The following is a 24,696-nucleotide window of genomic DNA, read 5'->3' as shown; positions in this document are numbered from 1 at the left end:
GAAATATGACGTGTTGCTCATTACATTCCGAAAATATTGTAGCCTTGACTTCAGGATGAGGGCCAGTAAGAAGCTACATCGATATTGTTGAACGGTAATCAACTTGGGAACACATTCAGCCTCCGTGCAAATTGTGGTGTATATTATTCCAGTTTGCAGTTGTAGTGGGGTTCAGATTCCAGCATTACAATGTGCATCTTGTCACTGAATCCTACTGAAGAATACCAAGATACCTTGAGGGAATGGAAGGCTAAGGAAAGGATCATTTTTCTCTTGTCTGAAATGCAGGCCATGCAAGAGAAGGGAGAGAAGAAACAGTATATGAATATCAAATAATTATCTTACTTGTTTAGAAGACTGGTAGCACATACTATCACTTCAGCTTCAACATTGTAAACTGAGATTTACAGCAAAAGTGTCCTCCTATGCATTGCAGAGATAAAGAAGGGCTCCACTTATTCAATATGCACTCAGTTCCACATACTGTTACAACTGAGAGATGTGTAGCTGCATTGGCAAGTGTATCCTGGAATATTCTAGGACAGGGATCGACAGACTTTGGCTTGCAGGATCTAGGTCATTTTTTTACTAGAACTCTAATGTCCACCAACTGGAGCCATGTGCAAAATGCTACCTCAAGCAGGTGGGCATATGCTAGGAATCAAGGAACCAGGTGCCTCAGAGCACATGTTCAGCCCAGGAATTTATGATTAATACATAACCAAACCTCACAAGTCCTTTCACACAGAAATCCACCGAATGTAGGGGCAAAAAGTACTTAAATTGTTACTATGGTTAAACAACTGAGAGATGTAAACCCTTGCAGCCTACTGCTTTATAGAGCTTTTTAACATGAGGCTGTTAATTGGCTGTATCTAGTTTCGGTTTTGTTGCAGAATTGACATCCCGGCACTACATGAGGAGAGGTTCCTTTCCTGCTTTTCCATGACATAACCTCTAGGTGGCACTGTGGTATAGCAGAATTGCACAAATACACAAGAGGAAATTGCACTTTCTTTCACTTTCACAATTAAATGCCACATTTCCCCTGCTCTAAAAAAAATCACCATGTGCTGGTTAGTCACAGAAGCAAAACTGAAGGGTCATAACGTTGTCTAAAGAGCTCATAAACAATCCTGAGTAGGGAATGATGAGCATGCAATAAAAATTCATGCAAAAAAAGCCCTTAGTCCTTTGGTTTTATTTTGAAAATGGGTTTCATAGTGCAGGGTTCCCAGATGACGACAACCCATGATTCAGCAACAACTCACAATTCAACAACAACCCATACTCTGCCCATACTCTGGGTTGTCATTACATGCAAACCAAGTCTATAGCCTGGTTCACATATAACACTAAACTATGGTGTAGTTTGTTGAAACCTAGGTTGTCATGTCTGAATTCATGCTCACAAACAAACGGGGGTTTGTTAGCCTGCTATAAACCACAAATAGAAGACACTGACTGGGTTTGCATGATTGGGGAAGGAAAAAGCCACTGCAGCTTATTTTCCTGCCCTGCATGTGCCGGTTGCGCACCATGTTTACCAGAATCATCCTCACTGGGCGCGCTTTGTTGTGTCATCTGAACCCGGCGAGGGTGGACAGTGGGGATGGGTTTAAACCACCAAGAACCCATGGCTTGTTCTAGGGTTGTGGGGTGGCTTGTCACCCATCCCCACCACCCACCGTCGCTGGGTTCGGATGACATGACAAACTGCGCCCAGTGAGGATGATTCTGGTAATTACATGGTGCGCAACCAGCACGTGCAGGGCAGGAAAATAAGCTACAGTGGCTTATTTTCCTTCCCTGATCATGCTAACCCAGCTACTGGTTGTTCTAAGCTTATGAACTCTGGCTTGTTTAAACCATGGCTTTTTGTGATGCCTGTACCCAAAACTGCAATTTATCCCTAGCTTGTTTGCATTGCTGCCTGCCCTGAAACAGAGGTGCCTAGCAAGAACAGCCTGAAAATGAGTCCTCTCTGAAGGCTGGCAAAATGAGTAGGAAAGAAACAAACCCTAAATAGGGAAAACAAGTTGCAAGTTGTTTGTTTGTCTGCAAGACAATCTGTGATTAAAGTAACAGACCATGATTAACATAAACCATGGTTTAGAATTATGCAAATGCAGCCTATTACTGTCATCCAAAACTCATCTGACCCTTCTGAAATTAAGGAAAAATTCTTGTTAAGAATTCTCAAGTTAGGAGTGAGGATTTCAGGTGATGGGGGAGGCATGAAATTCATCCCAGCATTTTATGTGAATGTATTCCTTTAAGCAATGACCCATTAACAAAAAATACAGGCAAGCTGGGAAAAAAAGACAAAAACCAACTAGAGCTTTAGTAATAATATATTAATAATATACAGACAGAGGGGAAAAATGGATACTCTCCTTCTCAACTAAGGCAGAATGTCTCCATTTTGTCTACAAGAATGTAGTGTATTCATTTTCCCTCCCATTGTGAAGAGCTACAAGGAGGGAAACAGTTGGGATTCTTTGCCATGCAATCTACATTCAGTACATATAAAGCTCCAGATATCAGGGTAGATGCTGAATGTTTTAATCACTGTCACCCCCTCCTTGGTATGTATCTGGAGCAGAATGCAGAGATGTTAATAAATAATGTATGGATATCTTCAGAAGCTTAACACTTTCACCCCTGAAATGCCCACTGGCAAGTATTTTGATTATGTCCCCTGTTTATTAAAGGGACCCACAGACAAATGCAATGAACAGCTTATAAAAAGTAAATTGAAGGTTTTTTCTTTTCAGCATCATGACAAAGATGGGCATTGTACAAAGTGTTGTTTGAATACTGTTTGCTGATCTTCTGAATTTCTCAACTAGATGGACAGAGCAGCCCTGGGAGCCTCCTTATACCATGTCAGGCCATGGGTCCATCGAGCTCAGTCTTGTTTACACCAGCCTTCCCCAACCTGATGCCCTCCAGATGTTTTGGGCTACACCTCTTAGCATTCCTGGTCATTGGGCATGTTGGCTGGGGCTGATGGGAGTTGAGGTCCAAAACAACCGGAGACTCCAGGCTGGTTTACAGTGACTGGAAGCACCTCTCCAGGGATTCAGACAAGCTCTATTTAAGGCCTAGCTGGAGAGGCCAGGGCAGCATTGAACCTGGGGTCTTCTGCACGCAAAGCATGTGTTTTACCAGTGACTGACAATTACATTATATTGTAGAAAAGGGCTCTAGCCAAATATGTTCATGTTAGAGTATTATTTTGAAGGATTTTTTTAAAAATCCTATTTCACAAAAGCAGCTGCTCTCTTTTCATGTGAATGGGCCTAATCACAGGCCAACATGTAAATGACAATTGCTGTGGTCTGCTGACACAGCCTAAACATGTTTAGATTTCCATGGAAACAATTTGAGGTCCTCTGTGTTGCAATTCTATTTCTTGATTTTGTGCCATTGACTCCTGTAGATAATCCAGCTGCCAATCTGATTTCAGCAGGACATGGCTATATGTCAGTTCATGTTAATATCTTTGGCTCCTTAAGTAAAGGCCTTGGATGCCTTTGTGCCTATATGTTTCATTCACAGTCGAAACTGTTTCATTGCCGTTGCATTGTGTCTTCCTTTCTCTAAGTCCCTCACTGTACTTGTACCAGGTGTATCCTATGTGTAAGGCTAAGTGAAACCAATTCATGAACCCAGCCGATGTGATAGTGCAGAGTAGGCAAAAATGCTCCATTACTGGGGCTGATGTAAGCATGGGGACCAAAAATTCCTAATGGGCACCAGCTAAGCCTTACAGCAGGGGTAGGAAACATTATCCAGCCCTATAGCCAGATTCCGTTTCAGAGAAGCTCTTGGGGACCGCATTCCAGTGGTGCATGGGTGGGGCCACAGAAAAAAAGCAGACAGGGCTGAAAAATACAACTCCCCTCCAAATACCATTGTTGCCAGTTTACAGTATGAAGCATGTCTACTCAGAAGTAAGCATGAGCAGCATGTCTACTCACAAGTAAGCTGCACAAGGCTCTGCATGTCTACTTAGAAGTAAGCAGAAAGCAGCATTTTCAAATAGCATCCCAAACACAAAGCCTCTGCATGTCAACTCAAAAGCAAGCATGAGCAAGCAGGACAAGCCTTTCCATATCCACTCAGAAGTAAGCAGGCCAGGCCTCTGCAGGACAAGGTTCAGAAGTAAGGAGGACTGAATCACTTAGCAGCTTCCTCCCCTGGCTTCACCCCCACTCTCCCAGAGGTAAACGCTCTTATCTCCAATCTGCAGCTGAACTCTGGTGGCTTTGCAGAAGGCCTCTTCTACCTTTGAACTGCAAGTGGGGGGAAGCAACGCTGCCTTAAAGTGGCTCAGTCATGGTGGGCCCATTCATTGTTCGAGCTGCACCAGTAAGGGAAACTTATCCAACCATTGACAATCTGGCTAGAAGCCCCTCTTCAGAACTGCTTCAGAAGCCTTCCTCTCCAGCAGATCTGTACAGCCTCTGCCTTTTCAGCTACCCTTCTTCTGCTGCCGCTTACACACACACACACACACACACACTAAACAGGCTAGAAAGTGTAATTACCCTGGCAGCTCCTGACCCCTAAGAACTTGATCTGCTGCTGTAAAAGGGTGGTTATGCTGCTAGTAGTCTTTTGTATACAGATCTTGTATAATTTTCTCTTTGTTTTTAGAGGCGGCAAGCTTATTTTTCTGATTTTTTGTCATTGTTTTTTATTTTTCTTTGAGCTGAGTTTGGTATTTTATTTTCATTTTGGTTTACTGTTCAGTAAACCACCTTGAACCCCTTCTTGGGTGAAAGGCAGAATATGAATGTTGTTGTTGTTGATGTTGTTAACATCAGTTGCCAAAACCATAATAATTGCCTAACCTGAATAAAGGATAGAATAATGTGCTCCCAATAATGTCCAGAACACTTTGGTTGTCAGATTAGCAGTGCAGAATAGCAATGCCTGAGAATGCAGTATATGATTCAGAATGGCTTGGGGCTGAAGAATATAGTTGCCGTGCATCATTCATCTCTCTCTCTCACACACACACACACACACACACACACGCACGCACGCACGCACTTCCACATCACCAAGTGGCCAAGTAAATTCTACTTAATGTGGTGGGGTGTTCTTTTTCCCATTGACAATGATAGCAAATTATTCATTCCATTCTGAATTATTTTCTTCAACTCTGATTTGAGAAAGTAGTCTGTATACATTCAAGCATATTGTTACCCTTATGTTCCTGTAACTTATTATCCTCCGTCTTTATACTGAGAGCCAGATGGACACAGATGATGAAAGGAGATATTCTTCCAACCAACAAACTTAGAAATAATTAGGCTCAGAACAAATAAAAGACTGACTGAATATAAGTAAGCATTTGATTAACAGTTTATTGCTGCAATGCATTTTTTCCTTTTCCCCCCCATTTCATTCTGTGCATTCTGCAGTTTTAAAGCTTTCAATATGTAAGCCTTTTAATAAGACTTCCAAAAGTCATCCTAGTTTTTAGTTAGGGTTGCTGCAAAATTCTTCTCAAACTGGGATTTAGCAACAGATTGTTGGATAGATTTTCTAGGGCATTTATGAGAATTTGAATAGGCTCCAGCAGATCTATGATGGTGGTGGTGGTGGTGGTGGTGGTGATGATGATGATAAGACTGGCTGTGGCTAGGCCTGCACATAGTTCTGTAGGAACCATCTACAAAGGCACACAGATCAGGACTGCACTACTTCTTGAAATCCAGCCCTAGGATACAGATTATGGCCAAGTGGGAATCATGAAACTCCAGTGCTCCAACTGCATGAGAAAACTGACCATAAGGGAATCAATCCTTTCCATTCATTAGTAGAATCCCAGTTGTACAAGACTCAGCAATCTGGTTGACCAATCAATTGATCACTCCTTTAGAAATGATCTTCAAGGAGGTCTTCTTCCAGAAATTGGTAGCTGCAGTGTCTGACCTGGTTAGTGAGAACCAAGAGACCTAGGTGAGAAGGATGAATGACTTCTGTAAAGCAGGAGTGAGCAACTTGTAGCCCTTGGCTGAATTTCATGCAGCCAGCCCTCAGCCTTATTTCAAGACTGTTCTGCAAGCAATCACGTCAGACCTCTGAGTGAACTGTCTGTCTCCCTGCAGCCCACTGGGCAGTGAGGAAGAGGGAAGGAGAAGCAGTTGATGGTGTGGCAATGGGCCAAGGAGTTGAGCAGTCACTTGGTTCACTGGCACATGAGAGCACTGCCACCACCAGGTAAGCCCACTGGGTGTTGTTTTTCAGTTGAAATTCTCCGTTTACTTTCAGCCAAAACACTTCCTCCTCCTCAGGGCTTCCCAAAACAAGGCAGCCCTAGGTGTGCCTGAGTGATGCACTCTTTGTTTAAAGCAATGCTGTTTGAAAGAAAGGAAGAAAAAAACTTTTAAATTGACCATGCCAGTCTGGAGCCCTGCACAAGTATTATTCCCCCTGCTAGGCTTTCTATTTCCACATCCAGCCTTGTTGGTGATGTTGTGAGGCTAAAATGGAGAGGAGAACCAACTCTGTGCATCTCTACTCAGAAGTAAGTCTTATTGAGTTCAATAAAACTTACTCCTACACATGTCAGCACCCCACTTGCCCCCAGCTCAGCTTTGTATTTCCACATCCAGCTCATGATCAGACCTGTTAGTTATCTCACTGGGTGACTTTGGGCTGGACTCTCACCACTACATCATACTTCTGTTATGAAACTCATGAAGAAAAAGAGACAGTATAATGGAAAGTTCTTTCTGAAGCAGTAACATGTCACTTGTACAAATGCAGCATGAAGGGAAAGATCAGCAACCTTCTCTTTGAATAAAAAGCATACTCTGCACATGCTCAGGGAATGGACAAAATGAGGAATAAACATACCAGGGAATATGAAAAACTATATTCTTCGTGTGTGTGTGTGTGTGTGTGTGTGTGTGTAATCTCCCTCCATCCAGCTGTTCCCTGGAACCCCCCCCCCATTCAACCAAGGGTCTTCTGAGATAACTAACAGGAGGTTTGATAATGAACTGGATGTCGAAATACAAAGCTGAGCAGAGAGGAGAACCAACTCTGTGCATGTCTACTCAGAAGTAAGTCTTACTGAGTTCAATGCAACTTACTCCTACACATGTCACCACCCCACTTGCCCCCAGCTCAGCTTTGTATTTCCACATCCAACTCATGATCAAACCTCCTGTTAGTTATCTCAGAAGACCCTTGGGTGAATGGGGTGGGGGGTTTCCAGGGAACAGCTGGACGGAGGGAGATTACACACACACACACACACACACTAGAAGAATATAGTTCTTCATATTCCCTGGTATGTTTATTCCTCATTTTGTCCATTCCCTGAGCATGTGCAGAGTGTGCTTTTTATTCAAACAAAGAGAAGGTTGCTGATCTTTCCCTTCATGCTACATTTGTACAAGTGTGACTGCTTCAGAAATAACTTTCCATTATACTGTCTCTTTTTCTTCAAGAGTTTCATGTAACAGAAGTATGATGTAGTGGTTAGAGTCCAGCCCAAAGTCACCCAGTGAGATAACTAACAGGAGGTTTGATCATGAGCTGGATGTGGATATACAAAGCTGAGCTGGGGGCAAGTGGGGTGCTGACATGTGTAGGAGTAAGTCGCATTGAACTCAATAAGACTCACTTCTAAATAGACATGCACAGAGTTGGTTCTCCTCTCCATTTTAGCCTCACAACGTCACCAACAAGGCTGGATGTGGAAATAGAAAGCCTAGCAGGGGGAATAATACCTCGTGCAGGGCTCCAGACCAGCATGGTCATTTTAAAAGGTTCTTTCTTTCTTTCTTTCTTTCTTTCTTTCTTTCAAACAGCGTTGCTTTAAACAAAGAGTGCATCGCTCAGGCACACCTAGGGCAGCCTTGTTTTGGGAAGCCCCGAGGAGGAGGAAGTGTTTTGGCTGAAAGTAATTACTGCACGTCTCAGGGCAGGGGGAAAAATACATAAATATCTATGAAAAATAGCCTTTCTTACAGACGTTATGCAGAATTATGGCTGTCGGTACGGATTTATCTTTGTAATTCTTGGAGCGGAAAAAAAAGAGGAGATCTCCGGGGGCTTGCAAACGATGGTAGGGAGCACTGGCCACAAACTGCAGAAGTCAAGCGGCATGGAGGGTACACAATTCGTACATCCCTATTTGCAGTACATACAGGTTGAAGCCAGGGGAGATTAGACATATGTATTAGTGCTGTGCCAAAAATTTTGATTCTTCCATTTTTGGCATTCCATGGGGAGCAATACAAGAACTCTGGCAAAAGAGGCTGGGAGAGGTGAGAATTTCAGAGAATTTTCTCCTTGAAGAGTGGGACAGGGTTTCCACATACCTTTTTAACTGTAGGCAATTCTTGAGGGGTCCTCTTTCTTTTCTTTACTTTTTTTTTTTTTTAAACACCCCTGCACTTGCAGGAGCCCAGGACTCTTCTCCGATCCAGCAGTTCTTTCTGAACTCCCAGAAGATCCTCTCCAAGGTATTCTGGAAGAACTCCCTGCTGGAGAACAGTCCTGGGCTTCTGCAAATCTAGAGGGTGTTTAAAAAAAAAAAATACACAGGAGGCCCCTCAAGAATTGCCTACATTTAAAAAAGGTATGTAGAAACCTTGTCCCCCTTCCCCAAGGAGAAAATTCTCCAAAATTCTCCCTCTTCCTGTGAAAGAGGCAGAAAAAACAATGCCTCTTTCTCAGGGAGAGAAAAAGTTCCCAAAAATAAGGGGCAGGATAAGGGGCACTAATATATATGCCTGCCTCCACCTGTGCCATGGGGAGCCCTCTTCAGGGAAGTGGACTAGACAGACCTCTCCTTCAGGGGTCTGTACGAGTGCATCATGGCAGGGGCTGTGCCTATGAAGGCCAGCAGAATGTCAGCGGGAATGGCTTCATTCAGATGGAGCAGGTATAAAGTGTCCAACTCTTGACAGCTGCGTACATTTGTTTTGAAGGCTTCACTGTATTGAACTAAGGGCTATTCCAACCCATGCAAAGCTGGGTCCATTTGCTAGTAAATAAATAAAATAAATACAAATATGAATTAAGGTCCTTGCACAGGACTTGCCACTGGGCTCATTTTCTTCTATGTAAACATTAAAGAGACTGTCTTATACCAGGCAGGCCAATAGTTCATAGCACTGTCTAATTTCTTTGCCCAGGAACTCTCTGGGAACTTGGGGAGATATCTTGTCACTACTTTGCTCCGTGCCAGCTCCTGACAACATGTCCTCCACCGGCTCCTCCTATGTGTCCCCTCCCCCTAGTTTCAGGTTTACCTGGTGCAGGCAAAGGGAAACTACGTGCCGATGTTTTACATTTCCTGTAATGTCCCAGAATGACACTTTGTCAGGCACTCTGGGACATTGTGTAAAACAGTGGCTCATAACCACCCAGCACCTGGTTTGTGCGGCCCAGGAAAGGCATCCGTGCTGACTGGTCCTCTCTGGGCTCTAGGACCTTGGCAGATGTTTAGATGTGTCTGTTACTTAAAATCATTTGAGTGGAGATGTGTCCTGAAGCTGGAAAATGTGCAAACAAGTGGCATTACCTGAGCAATAGTCTCTCAAGCTCCCAGTTTCCTCCCTCCTTTCCTTTGCCTGTAATGTATTTTTTTTTAATGGCCTCAGTGAATGTTGCAGGTTTTTTGACACAATAAACACCAACTCTCTATGCATCCTCATCTTCCCATATCCCTGCCTGAGCTTCTTTTTAAGAACCATGAGTTATCCTTCATCATTGCAAAGAAACAAAAGAAGTTGGATGGCATGATGAGTCATCTACACAGCAAGAGGAACGGTATTTAACAATACAGATTTCCTTCTTAAGTTAAGAAAGTTAGCAGAACAGACATTTCGGCTGTACTTTTTTGTTTCTTTTCTAACCTAAAAGAAAGCAATATCTACTTTGTTCCAAAACAGAAAGCAGGCAATATTTTATATTGCTGCTGTCAATTATGTGATCCTGTGTAACCTTTTTCAGCTATTATATTCTTCAAATCTTTCTGCACAAATATTGCCAACAGAATACAGAAAAAGCTTCAAAGCATCTCGGAAGTATTGGAGATGGGAGACAGCTGGCATCGCTTAGAGACTTAAAATGAGATGACCAGATTTCTAATTTATAAAACTGGGACAGCACATGTCAGGGGAACATCATGAGGGGCTTTGTGAAGATATACCTCCAGCCATTTCCTTTTGTCAGGTATAGCCTTGTTTACTAGGGGGAGAGACTTAAAATGGCTGTGCTTGAGGTGCAAAACTGTAAAATGGCCAATTAAAATAGTGATCTTGGACTGGAATGGAGCAGAGATGCCTAAAAGTTTCACTTGCCAGAAAAACAGTGCCAGAGCCAATCATTCAGGTTACATGCTTTTAGGAAACTCTTTATACATTCGCAAATACACACAAACACAGAATATATCAGAAAACTTTTTTGCAAACAGAAGATCTGACTTGATCTCCTCCAGCTCATTGCTACCTCTTATGGCTCTGGAGAAAAAAAGAAAGAAATAGCTGTGTAATTTGTATGATGTGTGAAGCCATACTATATGTTGTATGATATATAGGGAGGAGCAACTGGTGGGACAAGCACCATTAAATCGGGGACATTGATCCTGGGGAAACAGAAACAGCAAATGTGTGTGGGGGGGTTGGGGTATGGTAGAATAGCCCCAGTGTAGGCCATTGGTAATTTCAGAAATATATTTTTATTCTTCTTTTCTGTTTGATACTTCTCCTTTAGCCATGTTCCCAAATTTTACCTGCTATGCTGCTGCCCATAGATTCCACGGGTTGCAAAAAAAAAAATCTCTCTTTAGGGCCAACTAGAGTCCCATGCAGGGTTTCAACCTGTAGATGTAAAAGCTGAAAGTGTGGTGGGAGCAAGGTCGTGCATGTGAGCCCCTCCCTCAACATCTCCAGGCACCTCTGAAGATCTTATCTGGGTCCCTGATCACAGGGAAGTTTATTTTTGCGTTCAGTTGAACAGCCTTACAACCCCCCTGCAGACCTCCATGCTCAATGTACAATGATCTGAAGAGTTGCTGGGCATGCAGGGATGTTAGGAATGGCCTTTGTGTAAACTGAGCTCCAACCACACTTTTAACCCTTGCCTATGCAGGTTGAATGCATAAGATCATATATATCCAAGATCATATATCATATATTAGATCATATATCCAAGGTGTGCGCACACTGAGTGTATCTGGGTTTCTTTCCTTTAAAAAAAGTAACCACGGGGAGGTGGGGGGCAGAGAAGCAGATTAAGGATCAGAATTTCATGTGGGAAGGGGAGTTATCTCTGCTCCCTCTCATAGCATGGTGCTGATGAAAATCTCCCTCAGAGATTGCTATAGCAACGTTGGGAAGCAATTTTCAGCATGATCATGACATTGGAGAAAGGGTTTAAAAACAGAACAAAATTCATCCTCCTCACTCACCATGGTCCTGATCTCCCTTCTCCATAGCTGCTATTTTAAAAGAAGAAAAAGACACATTGACTGCATTCATGCATATCATTTATTTTCCAGTCTGGCCCTTAGATAGCGATAGTTTGACTCTTCACAGAAAAACTGCCCAACCAATGGTTAGACGGAAGTACACGCTTGAAGTCTGTTGTGACCTGTGCTTCATCTGCGAGCTACAAAAAGCATCTGTCTTTGAACACTTCATTTGCAAGCAGTAAGTAATCCCCCGGTACTCGCCACTGAAACACAGTGTGTGCCTCATGCATCATTTCAAGATTTCTTGCCAAGGGGGAAATCCTGCTGTGGTTCAATATTAAAATGTTGGGTATATGGAGAAAAATGTTCTAGAACTAAGGCAGATGGAGTGAGTTTGTTTTTGTGGTGTTTTATATTTAATGCTTCTTAAGGTGTTACTGGGTGATGAGTTGTCTGGGTCCACCATTCTTAGGAATGCTTCAATATGCCTCCAGATCACTTGTCTCTTTCTTTGTCTTTTTTAATCTGATATGGGTGGAGTTGTGAAGGTGCTAAGGCCAAAAAACTGGAACTCTGTCCCAATAAGGTGAAAATCCTCTTGCTGGTGGTTTGCCTGTACCACTGATGGTGGTTGGCTGCCCTACCCCATAAAGACAAGTTCCATAATCTGTGGTGTCATTCAATCTCCCCCTATCTCTGGAGGCCCATGTTCAGTGTGGCTACATGCCCTCTATTTGAAGGGCTGCCTAGTCCAAGTTCACTTTAAAGATAAGGAACCTTCCCTTGCTTTTTAAACAAGGCCCACTAATCTAAACCTCAGCCACAGACTTAAACTAAACCCAAGTTTGGAAAGGGGCAATAAAAGCAATACATAGGTCTATATCGAGAAGGGCCACTGTGCAGGTCTAGCTTGTAGAAGAGTTTGCTTATAAACAAAAAAAAGTATAGGCTAGCTCAGTGTAGGCTCAGCCCCAGTGACAAAACATCAGCACACAAGCAAGTTAACTACCTGTGCAAGTTTAGCAACACAGCGAGGAGGCCAATGCAGTTGACTCTTCTACACCTTCTCTTAATAAGTAACTATAAAGGAATAAGTACAAAGCAATAAGTATAAAGCAATTCCCCACCTTTTACTAGTAAATAATTCAGTTTTCCAGGTAAACAAACCCAATAATAACAATAAAAAGCAGTTATGAAGGTAGAAAGCCAGCAGGGGTGTGAGAGCTATCCAACGTATTGCACTGAGTACCATCTGTATGACTATCTGCCAGCTGGACAGAAATTGTGGGCAAGTGCTCAGTGTAATCAGCTCCTGGGTCTCATGTAACAAGTTTGTTCCCTTGAAGCCAAGGTTGCTTTCCTGGAGAAGCTGAGAGAGCATAGAGGTTGAGGAAGAGATCTTCAGGGACCTAATAGTAGTGTCCCAGTCCTCTGAAGTCATGGAGAATGGGGATCCAAGAAAGACCAAGAAAGAGATCTTGAGGTTGTGGTGGACAGCTCAGTGACAATGTCAACTCAGTGTGCAGGTGCTGTGACAAAGGCAAATTCCCCCTTAGGCATAATTAGGAAAGGAATTGAAAAGAAGACTTCCAAGATTGTACCCCACCCCTTTATACAAATCTATGGTGCGACCACACTTGGAATACTGTGTACAGTTCTGGTCACCACATCTAAAAAAAGAATATTGTAGAGTTGGAAAAAGTGCAGAAAGAGAAACTAAAATGATCAATGGGCTGGAGCAACTCCCTATGAGAAAATATTACAAGATCTGAGACTGTTTAGCTTAGAGAAAAGGTGAGTGAGGGGAGACATGATAGAGGTGTACAAAATTATGCACTGTATGGACAAAGTAGATAGAGAGACATCGTTTTCCCTCTCTCATAATACTAGAACCCAAGGTTATCCCATGAAGCTGATTGGTGGGAGATTCAGGACAGATAAAAGGAAGTATTTGTTCACACAGCACATAGTTAAACTATGGAATTCACTACCACAAGATGTAGTGATGGCCACCAATTTGGATGACTTTAAAAGGGGATTAGACAAATTCATGGAAGATAAGGCTTTCAATGGCTAATAGTTCTGATGGCTATACACCAGTTGTGTTTCTGGTTGGCTGCTGTGTGAACAAAATGCTGGACTAGATGGATCTTGCTCTGATCCAGTATGGCTCTTCTTATGTTCTTAACCATCAGAAGGAAGAGCTAGGCCTTGAAGTTCTTCATCCACCATAAGTGGATGGCAGACTGGGCAAGGCATACTGGTCATGGTCTTCCACACTATGGTGAGATGCACTGTATTTCCATTTAAATTATAATAATTATTTCTCAATCTCCATCTATATATAAATTAGCCTATGCCAATTTTATGCAAATTGAAGCCTTCTTCTATCCTCTTTATTGGTGATGCATTTCCTCTTTTTAGTGATTCATAACTGGCCACCCTATGAACTTGAGCATGCTCCGGGAGAGAGCGGAGGACAGGAAGGCCTGGCGTGCTATGGTCCATGGGGTCACGAAGAGTAGGACACGACTTCACGACTGAACAACAACAACAACAAACTGGCCACCCTACCCACATGGCCTCAATGGCACAAAGCAGCTTTTACCAGCTAAACCTAATATGTGACCTACAGCCCCTCCTGGACAGGAATAGTCTTGCGACTATGATTCACACTCTGATAACATTCCATTTGGATTACGGCAATGCATTGTACATGAGGCTGCCCCTGAAGACAGTTCAGAAACCAGTTAGTATGGCAGACAGAATATTAATTGATGTATGAAATGCATCTCACAATTTTAAAACAACTACACTGGCTTCCAATCAATTCCCAAGCCAATCTTGCCAATTCCCAATTCCAATCTTAATGTTTAAAGTCCTAAATGGCTGGTACCAGAGTACCTTCTCATGCCTTGAAATCTTCTTTTCATAGATAAAATAAAGTCTGATTCTTTCTAAAATGTACTCAAAGAGTGGCTTGAACCAGGACATGGTGAATCATGAACTGCAAATATTCACAACACTAGTTTAATCCACCAAAACCCACTTGGGAGACAGGTCCATTGTTCATGATTTCATTAAGGTAAAAATGACATCTGTTAATTACACATAAGTGTGTACATTTCCCTGTGGACACAATTCATTGTTATGATTATTGACAGTACTGGGCAAATGAAGGAGTAGGGAGTTAAACTGTATAACATACAATGTTTCATTCATTTCATGGAACGCCTACATTTTAAGAGACTACTACAATACTACTCATATTTGGGTTGTAAGCTCCCTTGTAAACCTATTGATGGAAATACAGGATATAAGCAGAATAAATAAATAATTTATTTAAAAAAATAAGAGAACCACTTAAATACTTGTTGGCATATGTGACAGTAATTTTATACTGATTCTAGAAAGAAAAGTTCTGAAGTATTTTACACTGCAATCCTATATATTCTGTTCTGAAGACAAACCCATCAGCTTCAATAGGGCTTACTCCCAGATAAGTGGGTATAGGGACTGCAGCCTCATTCACCATTAGTAATTCGTCAAGCTTAAAACTTTAAAAATTTCTATCAAGGAATAAGAATATCACAGATAATGCTGATGTCTGAGAACTAAGTACAATTGAAGATCAGTACATAATCTCAGTAACAAACTTTGAAAATCCACATATTGACAGTTGCTCAGTCATGTGGCTGCATTAGTAGCAGAATATATGTTTATCCTCTTCTTTCCTTTCAAAGACAGCTAGTCAAGCTGAAGCAAGATATCCTTTTCATGTGGTCCTGGGAATAAAGCAATGACCCAGGTCTTTGATTAAACAAAGGCCGTAATTTTGTTAAGATTAAAGGATCTCCAGCAGTAACTCCCAATTGCAGTGCAGATTCTCATAGGATAAAAATGTAGGAGCATCAGGGCCTGCCCTCCCATGAAGCAGGGTGAGGTGCCAGCATCAGGTGGCAGAGTGGGAGGAGCAGTGAATTGTGCCACTACCACCCTGCCCTCACCAGAAGGCCTGCCACCATTGCCTTATTGCCTCCAGCAGGCGCTCTGGAGAGCCCCATCAACTGCTCTCCCACCATGGCATTTTCTGCAGCAAGAGAGCAGCTAGCAGGGCTCTCAGGAGCACCCCCCCATTCCCCTCATCACATGCTCCCCTTACTTTTGCCACCACCATTGCAGCAGTGGCGGAAAGGAGAGTGATGCGGCAGGAAGCGGTGCAGTGCAATGGCACCATGTGTTCTCTCCCACCTCGGGCAGTGAGAGAGCTTGTGTACCACCCTCATTCCCATAACTGGACAGCCACATCCCTGGTTCAAAGGCCCAAAGCAGTCATCAGTTATGCTCATTGCTCATCACAGCCCACACATTTGCCTGGCCAAATCACCACAACCTGAACTAATCAGCCTTGGGTGGCTTCAACGGGGTTGTATCCAAGATTAAGCTAATTAAAGTCCCATTCATTTTAATGAGTCTACTCTCAGGACTAGCATTGGATACAACCCCATATAGGATGCTTTAGGCAATGTGTGCCTCTCCTTTACTCCCAGCCCAATCAATACAGCAACTAGCCAATCAAAACCAGCAGCTAGGTTAGGCCTCATCTGGAGTACTGTGTCAAGTTCTGGGCACCACACTTTAAGAAGGATGCAGACAAACTGGAGAGGGTTCCGAGGAGGGCAACAAAGATGATCAGGGGACTGGAAACAAAACCCTCTGAAGAGAGACTGAAAGAACTGGGCATGTTTAGCCTTGAGAAGGGAAGACTGACGGGGGATATGATAGCACTCTTCAAGTACTTGAAAGGTTGTCACAGAGAAGAAGGCCAGGATCTCTTCTTGATCATCCCAGAGTGGAGGACACGGAATAATAGGCTCAAGTTACAGGAAGCCAGATTCCAGCTGAACATCAGGAAAAACTTCCTGACTGTTAGAGCATTACAACAATGGAACCAGTTACCTAGGGAGGTGGTGGGCTCTCCCACACTGGAGGCGTTCAAGACGAGGCTGGACAGCCATCTGTCAGGGATGCTCTGACTTGGATTCCTGCATTGAGCAGGGAGTTGGACTCGATGGCCTTGTAGGCCCCTTCCAACCCTACTATTCTATGATTCTAGCCATCTTTTCTGATGCTTAACTTTTTTTAAGGATAGAACTTGAATAAATTTAATCCCAAAAATGTCCTGCAAACGTCTCCTTTGAAAAATAATAATAATTGTATTTTGTTTTTACTGAGTGTATTAACATTTTGATGTCAGACATGCTACAGATGTTCTTTGCATGCTCAATGTTATCCAAACACTAGGAATCTGTGTTTGACACCCAGCAATATATGGCTTTCCTTTTATTGCCTTTATGCACTCAGATATTCAGAAATTACAAAAAAAAATCTTTTGCTTTAAAATAAATAAAAAAAATTGAAAGAAACATATTTTGGATTTATCCCCTAAATTTTTAACACTTATACCAGCCAGCTTGTTATGAAAAGACAACTAAGAACCTTTGGCCACAAACAAGCTCTCCAAAATAATAAAGCTTTCAAAGGTCTCCTCTTAGAATTATTGATGTGAAAATAAAAGATCAGCACACTGAAAGCATCCAAGAAGGGAACAAATATACTGTATAGGTGAAAGGCTTCTGAGACTTACACATGAGACTAACAGAGCAATCTCTAGTGGAATCAGGAAGGACTAGCAGCAGATCTCCTTAATTGTAAAGATTTACTATCATTCTGGTTAACTGCCACTCACCAGACAATCACACAGCAGTGGAAAAAACTGGAGCCTGAACTTACCTGCATGGCATTGAAATATATGATGGGTGGCAATATCAGAAATAACAACATATGACTTACTTTTGATTCAAGGAAAGACAGAACTATATATAAATGAACTATATTCATATATATATATATATATATATATATATATGAACTATATTCATTTATAGCTATAATGAATAATAGCCTCTGACAGCCTTATCCCCTATGAGTTTGTTTTATCTAGAGTAGTCTCTTAGGGCAAACGTGCACATTATCAGCAACAGCCAGAGTCCAGTCTTCCCTCTCCATAACTTGTAGGTTACCTTTCCCCATCATTGGATGGGCAGGAACGAGGAAACATTTGGTGTAATAATGTCAGGAGACATTTCTGTAATGTGAAGTACACATTACAGAAAGGAAGGCGGAACCTTGATACAGGTCATTCCATGGTTTCTGATAACCTGTAGTTCCACCCTTTATGAGCACAAAGACATATTTAAGAGTTCACTTGGCACCTACAATTGTATTGTTTAGGTGCCTAGTAGAGACTGCATTTTATTTTCCCTGGCTGCTGCTTTAAGAAAAAATACGATTGTTCTTCTATTCCTTTAGGCATTTTGTTGTTGGATTATGAGTTTTAGCCGGGTGGCTAATTCGATTGACTGTGGTATAGGCTTGGATCCAGACTTGCTCTTTCACAAACAGAAGGGCTCCTTCCATTCACAAAAGGGTCTTTGATCCAGTGGGGGTTCCCACTGGTGGAAGGTAGGAGGAGGAGATCTGTTACTGATTCTTCCTTCCCACATCAGCACCCTGCATCTCCTCCCATGCTGTTCTGGACGATCACCCAACCCTCCAAAGCAAATGTTCAGGAGTGGGAAGGACTGCAGGAGAAGGGGAAATTGGTGAAAACCATGTAACTCACTTCCACCAGTGGGAGCATCTCATGAGCAAAGTTCCACTCATGGAATCTCCGGATCCTTCCCATGCTTACTTTTATTTTTATTTTAATAATAACAATGATCTGTGCTAATTTTTGCTTTGGAAGCCACCTTAAGCATAAACCTTGGGGGTAAAAAGATATACAAATGAAATGAAATTACTTTGCCACACCCTCTTTTATCGCCCAAAACAAATTATTCTACTGTACATTTTGTTAAGTAGTTTGAATCAGATTTCAAAATAGCAAGTCATGCACCCCCAAAAAAAATCGCCCTGAAGAAATGAGTTTCTATTTTTCTTCCCCCACCCCAACCCCCTTCTAGGTGACACAAATACAGAGAAAGCCTTCTGGTTGTTTTATTATCTCTACAGAGCTTTTCTTTTCTTTTGCAGAGGCTCCATGCACATTGAACCAGCATCATGATAAATAAACATAACAGCGCCACAATGAAAAGAACTGGGCTTTTCAGTGGGGAGCCACAGAGGACTGCATCTCACAGTTATCCACTGCTTAGAAAAATAGATCATGATAGATGAAGAGTGCCGGGCATGCATGGCCAGCCCCTCAGGTGGATTCCCACCAAGAAACAGTTTTAATTTATCCCCTTCCCTAAGCGATCATTCTGAAGATATATGTACGTGAGCAGAAAGCCTCTCTCATACATACTTCCATGCAAACACATACGGCTACAACTGATAAGAAATACAGAGGCAGTCACTCGGTGGCGGCTGGTATCCCCAATTCTAGAGGGGAGGTGATTCCATTCTGGGCTTTAGTTGCAACCAGCCAAAGCTCTGATGGTGCTATCCAAGGTGCTGAAACCATTTTGAGGATACGGTTCAGCACCTTGGATAGCACCTTTGGAGTTTTGGCTGGTGGTAACTAAAACACCCCCTTCATGGATCACTGCCTTGTTGTGGCGAAGGGGCTTGCGTAACTCAGTGAAGCCATAAGCTATGCCGTGCAGGGCCACCCAAGACGGACAGGTCATGGCAGAGAGTTCTGACAAAATATGGTCCACTGGAGAAGGAAATGGCAACCCACTCCAGTATTCTTGCCAAGAAAACCCCATGGAACGTATCACAAGGCTAAAAGATATGACGCCGGAAGATGAGCCCCTCAGGTTGGAAGGTGTCCAATATGCTACTGGGGAAGAGCAGAGGGTATTTCCAAGTAGCGCCAGAAAGAGTGAAGTGGCTGGGCCAAAGCCGAAAGGACACTCAGCTGTGGATGTGTCTGGTGGTGAAAAGAAAATCCGATGCTGTAAAGAACAATTTGTTTAGGAATCTGGAATGTCAGATCAATGAATCAAGGTAAGCTGGAGGTGGTCAAACATGAGATGGCAGGATTGAACATCGACATCTTGGGAATCAGTGAACTCAAATGGACAGGCATGGGCGAATTTAATTCAGGTGAACATCATATCTACTATTGTGGGCAAGAATCCCTTAGAAGAAATGGAGTAGCACTCATAGTCAACAAAAGGGTGGGAAAAGCAGTGCTGGGGTACAATCTTAAAAATGATAGAATGATCTCTGTACGAATCCAAGGCAAACCATTCAACATCACAGTAATTCAAGTCTATGCCCCAACCACTGATGCCGAAAAAGCTGAGGTTGATCGGTTCTATGAAGACCTACAACACCTTCTAGAACTAACACCAAAAAAAGAGGTCCTCTTCATCATAGGGGATTGGAATGCTAAAGTAGGAAGTCAAGAAATCACTGGGATAACAGGCAGGCATGGCCTTGGTGTACAAAATGAAGCAGGACAAAAGCTAATAGAGTTTTGCCAAGAGAACACGCTGATCATAGCAAACACTCTTTTCCAACAGCACAAGAGACGACTCTACACATGGACATCACCAGATGGTCAATATCGAAATCAGATTGATTATGTCCTTTGCAGCCAAAGATGGAGAAGCTCTATACAGTCAGTCAAAACAAGACCTGGAGCTGACTGTGGCTCAGATCATGAGCTTCTTGTTGCAAAATTTCGGCTTAAATTGAAGAACATAGGGAAAACCACTAAACCATTCAGGTATGACCTAAATCATATTCCTTATGAATATACAGTGGAGGTGAGGAATAGATTTCAGGGATTAGACCTGATAGACAGAGTGCCTGAGGAACTATGGATGGAGGTCCATAACATTGTTCAGGAGGCAGCAACAAAATCCATCCCAAAGAAAAAAAATGCAAGAAAGCCAAGTGGCTGTCTGATGAGGCGTTACAAGTGGCTGAGGAAAGAAGGGAAGTGAAAAGCAAGGGAGAAAGGGGAAGATATATCCAACTGAATGCGGAGTTCCAGAGAACAGCAAGGAGAGACAAGAAGGCCTTCTTCAATGAACAATGCAAAGAAATTGAGGAAAACAATAGAATGGAAAAGACTAGAGATCTTTTCTAGAAAATCGGAGAACTCAAGGGAAAGTTTTGTGCAAAGACGGGCATGATAAAGGACAAAGAAGGCAGGGACCTAACCGATGCAGATGAGATTAAGAAGAGGTGGAAAGAATACACAGAAGAACTATACAGGAAAGATCTTAATGTCCCTGATAGCCATGATAGTGCGGTCACTGAACTTGAGCCGCACATCCTAGAGAGTGAAGTCAAGTGGGCCTTAGGAAGCATTATTAACAACAAAGCTAGTAGATATGACAGTATTCCAGCTGAGCTATTTAAAATCCTAAAAGATGATGCTGTTAAAGTGCTGCACTCAATATGCCAACAAATTTGGAACACTCAGCAATGGCTGCAAGACTGGAAAAGGTCAGTTTACATTCCAATTCCAAAGAAGGGCAACGCCAAAGAGTGTTCAAACTACCGCACAATTGCGCTCATTTCGCATGCCAGCAAGGTGATGCTCAAAATCCTACAAGCTAGGCTTCAGCAGTATGCGAACCGAGAACTACCGGAAATTAGGAGTGCACGAAAGCCACTTACCTGGTCTCGCAGCTTTGCGTGGTGGGGGGGAGGCTTCCCTGCTTCGCTGCTCTCCCCATGAAGTTCAGGCCAGGGGGGGAGGCTTCCCACCTCGCCCAGCCGAAATTCAGGCCGGGGGGAAGGCTTCCCGCCTCGCCCGGCCGAAATTCAGGCCGGGGAGGAGGCGCCTTGCCTCGCCCGGCCGTGAAATAAAAAGTTAAAAAAAAATGCCCCTGTGATAGGCTACGTGACGATTAACGTAGCCTATCACGGCTAGATCTGCAAAGTCAGCCATGATAGGCTATGTAAATCATCACGTAGCCTATCACGGGTGACATTAAAAAAAAAAAAAGCGCGTTCGCAAATGGCGGCCCCCATAGGGAGCCGCCATTCGCGTTCCTTATTTGGTCGCTGTAGTCTACGTAAATCTTTACGTAGACTACGGCAAAAATAAGGGCAACGCAAATAGCCTGTAATCTTTACGTAGACTACATCGACCAAATAAGGAATGTGAATGGCGGCTCCCTATGGGGGCCGCCATCAGCCGTACGCGCTTTTTTTTAAAAAAAAAGTGATAGGCTACGTGACGATTTACATAGCCTATCATGGCTGACTTTGCAAATCACGGGGGCGTTTTTTTTTTTTTTTACTTTTATTGGAATGGCGGCGGCAGCAGCCGGTCGAAAGACCGGCTGCCGCTCCCGCCCCTGACGATGACCCGACGAACCGCCGCCGGGACCCGCCGCCGGGAGGGACATTCGGGAAAGGTAAGTCCAGTCCCGGGGGGGGCGGGGGGGCAGAGAATTTCTCCCCGAAACCTCTTCTGGGGGCCGAACACGTTGGCGCTCGGCTCCCCGAAGTTTCGGGGAGAAATTCTCTGCCATCCCTACCAGAAATACAAGCTGGGTTTCGAAGAGGCAGAGGAACTAGAGATCAAATCGCCAACATTTGCTGCATCATGGAGAAAGCAAGAGAATTCCAGAAAAAGTCTATTTCTGCTTCATTGACTATGCTAAAGCCTTTGATTGTGTGGATCACAACAAACTGTGGCAAATTCTGAAAGTGATGGGAGTACCAGACCACCTTACCTGTCTCCTGAGAAACCTGTACGAGGGTCAAGAAGCATCAGTAAGAACCACACATGGAACAACTGAGTGGTTCAAAATTGGGAAAGGAGTACGACAAGGCTGCATATTGTCACCCTGCTTATTTAACTTATATGCAGAGTACATCATGAGAAATGCCGGGTTGGATGAATCAGAGGTCGGAATTAAGATTGTTGGGAGAATTCTCAATAACCTCCGATATGCAGACGATACCACCCTAATGGCAGAAAGTGAAGAGGATCTAAACAGCCTCTTGTTGAGGGTGAAAGAGGAGAGTGCAAAAGCTGGTTTGAAACTCAACATTAAAAAAACGAAGATCATGGCATCTGGCCCCATCACTTCCTGGCATATGGAAGGGGAAGAAATGGAAGCAGTGACAGATTTTACTTTCTTGGGCTCCAAGATCACCACAGACAGTGACTGTAGCCATGAAATTAAAAGACGCTTGCTCCTTGGGAGGAAAGCTATGGCAAACCTAGACAGCATAGTAAGAAGCAGAGACATCGCCTTGCCGACAAAGGTCCATCTAATCAAAGCTATGGTTTTCCCAGTAGTAATGTATGGCTGTGAAAGCTGGACTATAAGGAAGGCTGAGCGCCGAAGAATCGATGCTTTCGAACTGTGGTGCTGGAGAAGACTCTTACGAGTCCCCTGGACTGCAAGGAGGTCAAATCAGTCGATCCTAAAGGAAATCAACCCTAAGTGCTCATTGGAAGGACAGATACTGAAGCTGAAGCTCCAATATTTTGACCACCTAATGCAAAGAGAAAACTCCCTGGAAAAGACCCTGATGCTGGGAAATACTGAAGGCAAAAGGAGAAGGGGACGGCAGAGGATGAGATGGCTAGATAGCATCACCGATGCAATGAATATGAACTTGAGCACGCTCAGGGAGAGAGCGGAGGACAGGAAGGCCTAGAGTGCTATGGTCCATGGGGTCACGAAGAGTCGGACACGACTGAACGACTGAACAACAACAACAAAAACTAAAACACAGAATGGAATTATCACCCCTCTGGAACTAGAGTCACCAGCTGCCACTGCAGTTGCTGACAATAAAATGGGACACACACACCCACGAGCCTCCAAGATTCCAGGCCTAATATCATCTGATGAAAACATGTGAATGCTTAAAAGTATTGCAGTAAAGAGGTTTTTTCCCCCCAACAAGCCACCAGTGCATTACATATATTTATTAAAAGAAGGTTTCTTGGTTTCAAGCAAGGCACTGGCTAGGAATGGGAGAATCAGCAAGGCTCGAGCTCATCAAGGTGCTCTGAGTTCCACCTCAAAGTTCAGTCTGCCTCTCTTCTGTTTTCAATTATGATCTGTTTTTCTTTTTGTTTGAACAAGGAAAGTATGCATTTCAGAACGCATTTTTTGGAAGTGTGCATCCAAATGTGCACCCCCACACACACACACACACACACCATGGACTAAAGCCTGAAAATGCATTTAAAAAAATGCAGTTTTTTAAGGGCACATTTTCAAATGTAAACACAAGTTTGGAGATGTGTGAGCTTTTCCCTCCAAAAAAGTGCTTGCATTTATGTTCGGAGGTGCAAGTGGGGCAAATTCAATTCAAAAATATAGCAAAATGAAATTCTCATACATTGCTAGCACTGACCCAGTTGTAAGTCAGTGGATTTGTCTATTCCGCAGCCCAGGCCCATTTCTTCAGTATGCATCGGAGGGCGGTTTCAGCTGTATATGCACAAGAGTAGGCTGTAACTACAGTCCACACGTGAGCTGGCAGGAAACAATGTTTCTGAGCATACTCAGAAGCATCATTTCGACTTCAGGAACCAGTCAGGTGGGATGCAAGGCTGCCTTGGCTGGAAAGCTAGGCTCCTGCTTTTACTCGCAACTCCTCTTTTAAAAAATATTTTGGTTGATTTTAACGTTATAAAAACATACGAAGTGTAACATATCCAACAATCCAACGTCTGTTCAGATGGAAGGGCTGTTGCTCAGTCAGTACTGGTGCTGATCAGTGTGGATAATACTGGCCTAGATGGGCCAGTGGCCTAATTCAACATAAGGCAGCTTCCTGTGTTCCTATGAACAGTCAGCCCTTCTACACGAGACTGTTAATCACCATTAATTTGCTGTATCTACCTTAGGTTTCAAATGGAATTGAGCTCCACGCACTACATGAGGAATGTTTCCTTTCCTGCTTTTCTGCTACATAACATCTAGGTGGCACCGCGGGATAGTGGAACAGCACAAATGCACCGGTAGAAAACAGCCGTTTCTTCACTTGCACAGTTAAATGCCATATTTTCCCTGCTCTAAAAAAAAAATTCACTGGAAGTGCTGGTTAGACACAGAAGTGAAATTGGAGGGTCACAACATTATCTAAAGAAGCCATAAACAACCATGAGTAGGGAATGAAGAGTGTACGATAAATGTCTCGTGTAGAAATGCCCAGTGTGCTCAGTCTGTGTTAACAAGTAGTGAATTCCTTATAAGTTAAAACAGGGATAAGCAGAAAGTAGATCTCCAGATGTT

This window comes from Heloderma suspectum, chromosome 4 (genome assembly GCF_057233095.1).
Source record: "Heloderma suspectum isolate Gila_16-S chromosome 4, 16-S_ref, whole genome shotgun sequence".
NCBI lineage: Eukaryota > Metazoa > Chordata > Lepidosauria > Squamata > Helodermatidae > Heloderma > Heloderma suspectum.
Note: the sequence above shows the minus strand (reverse complement) of the source record.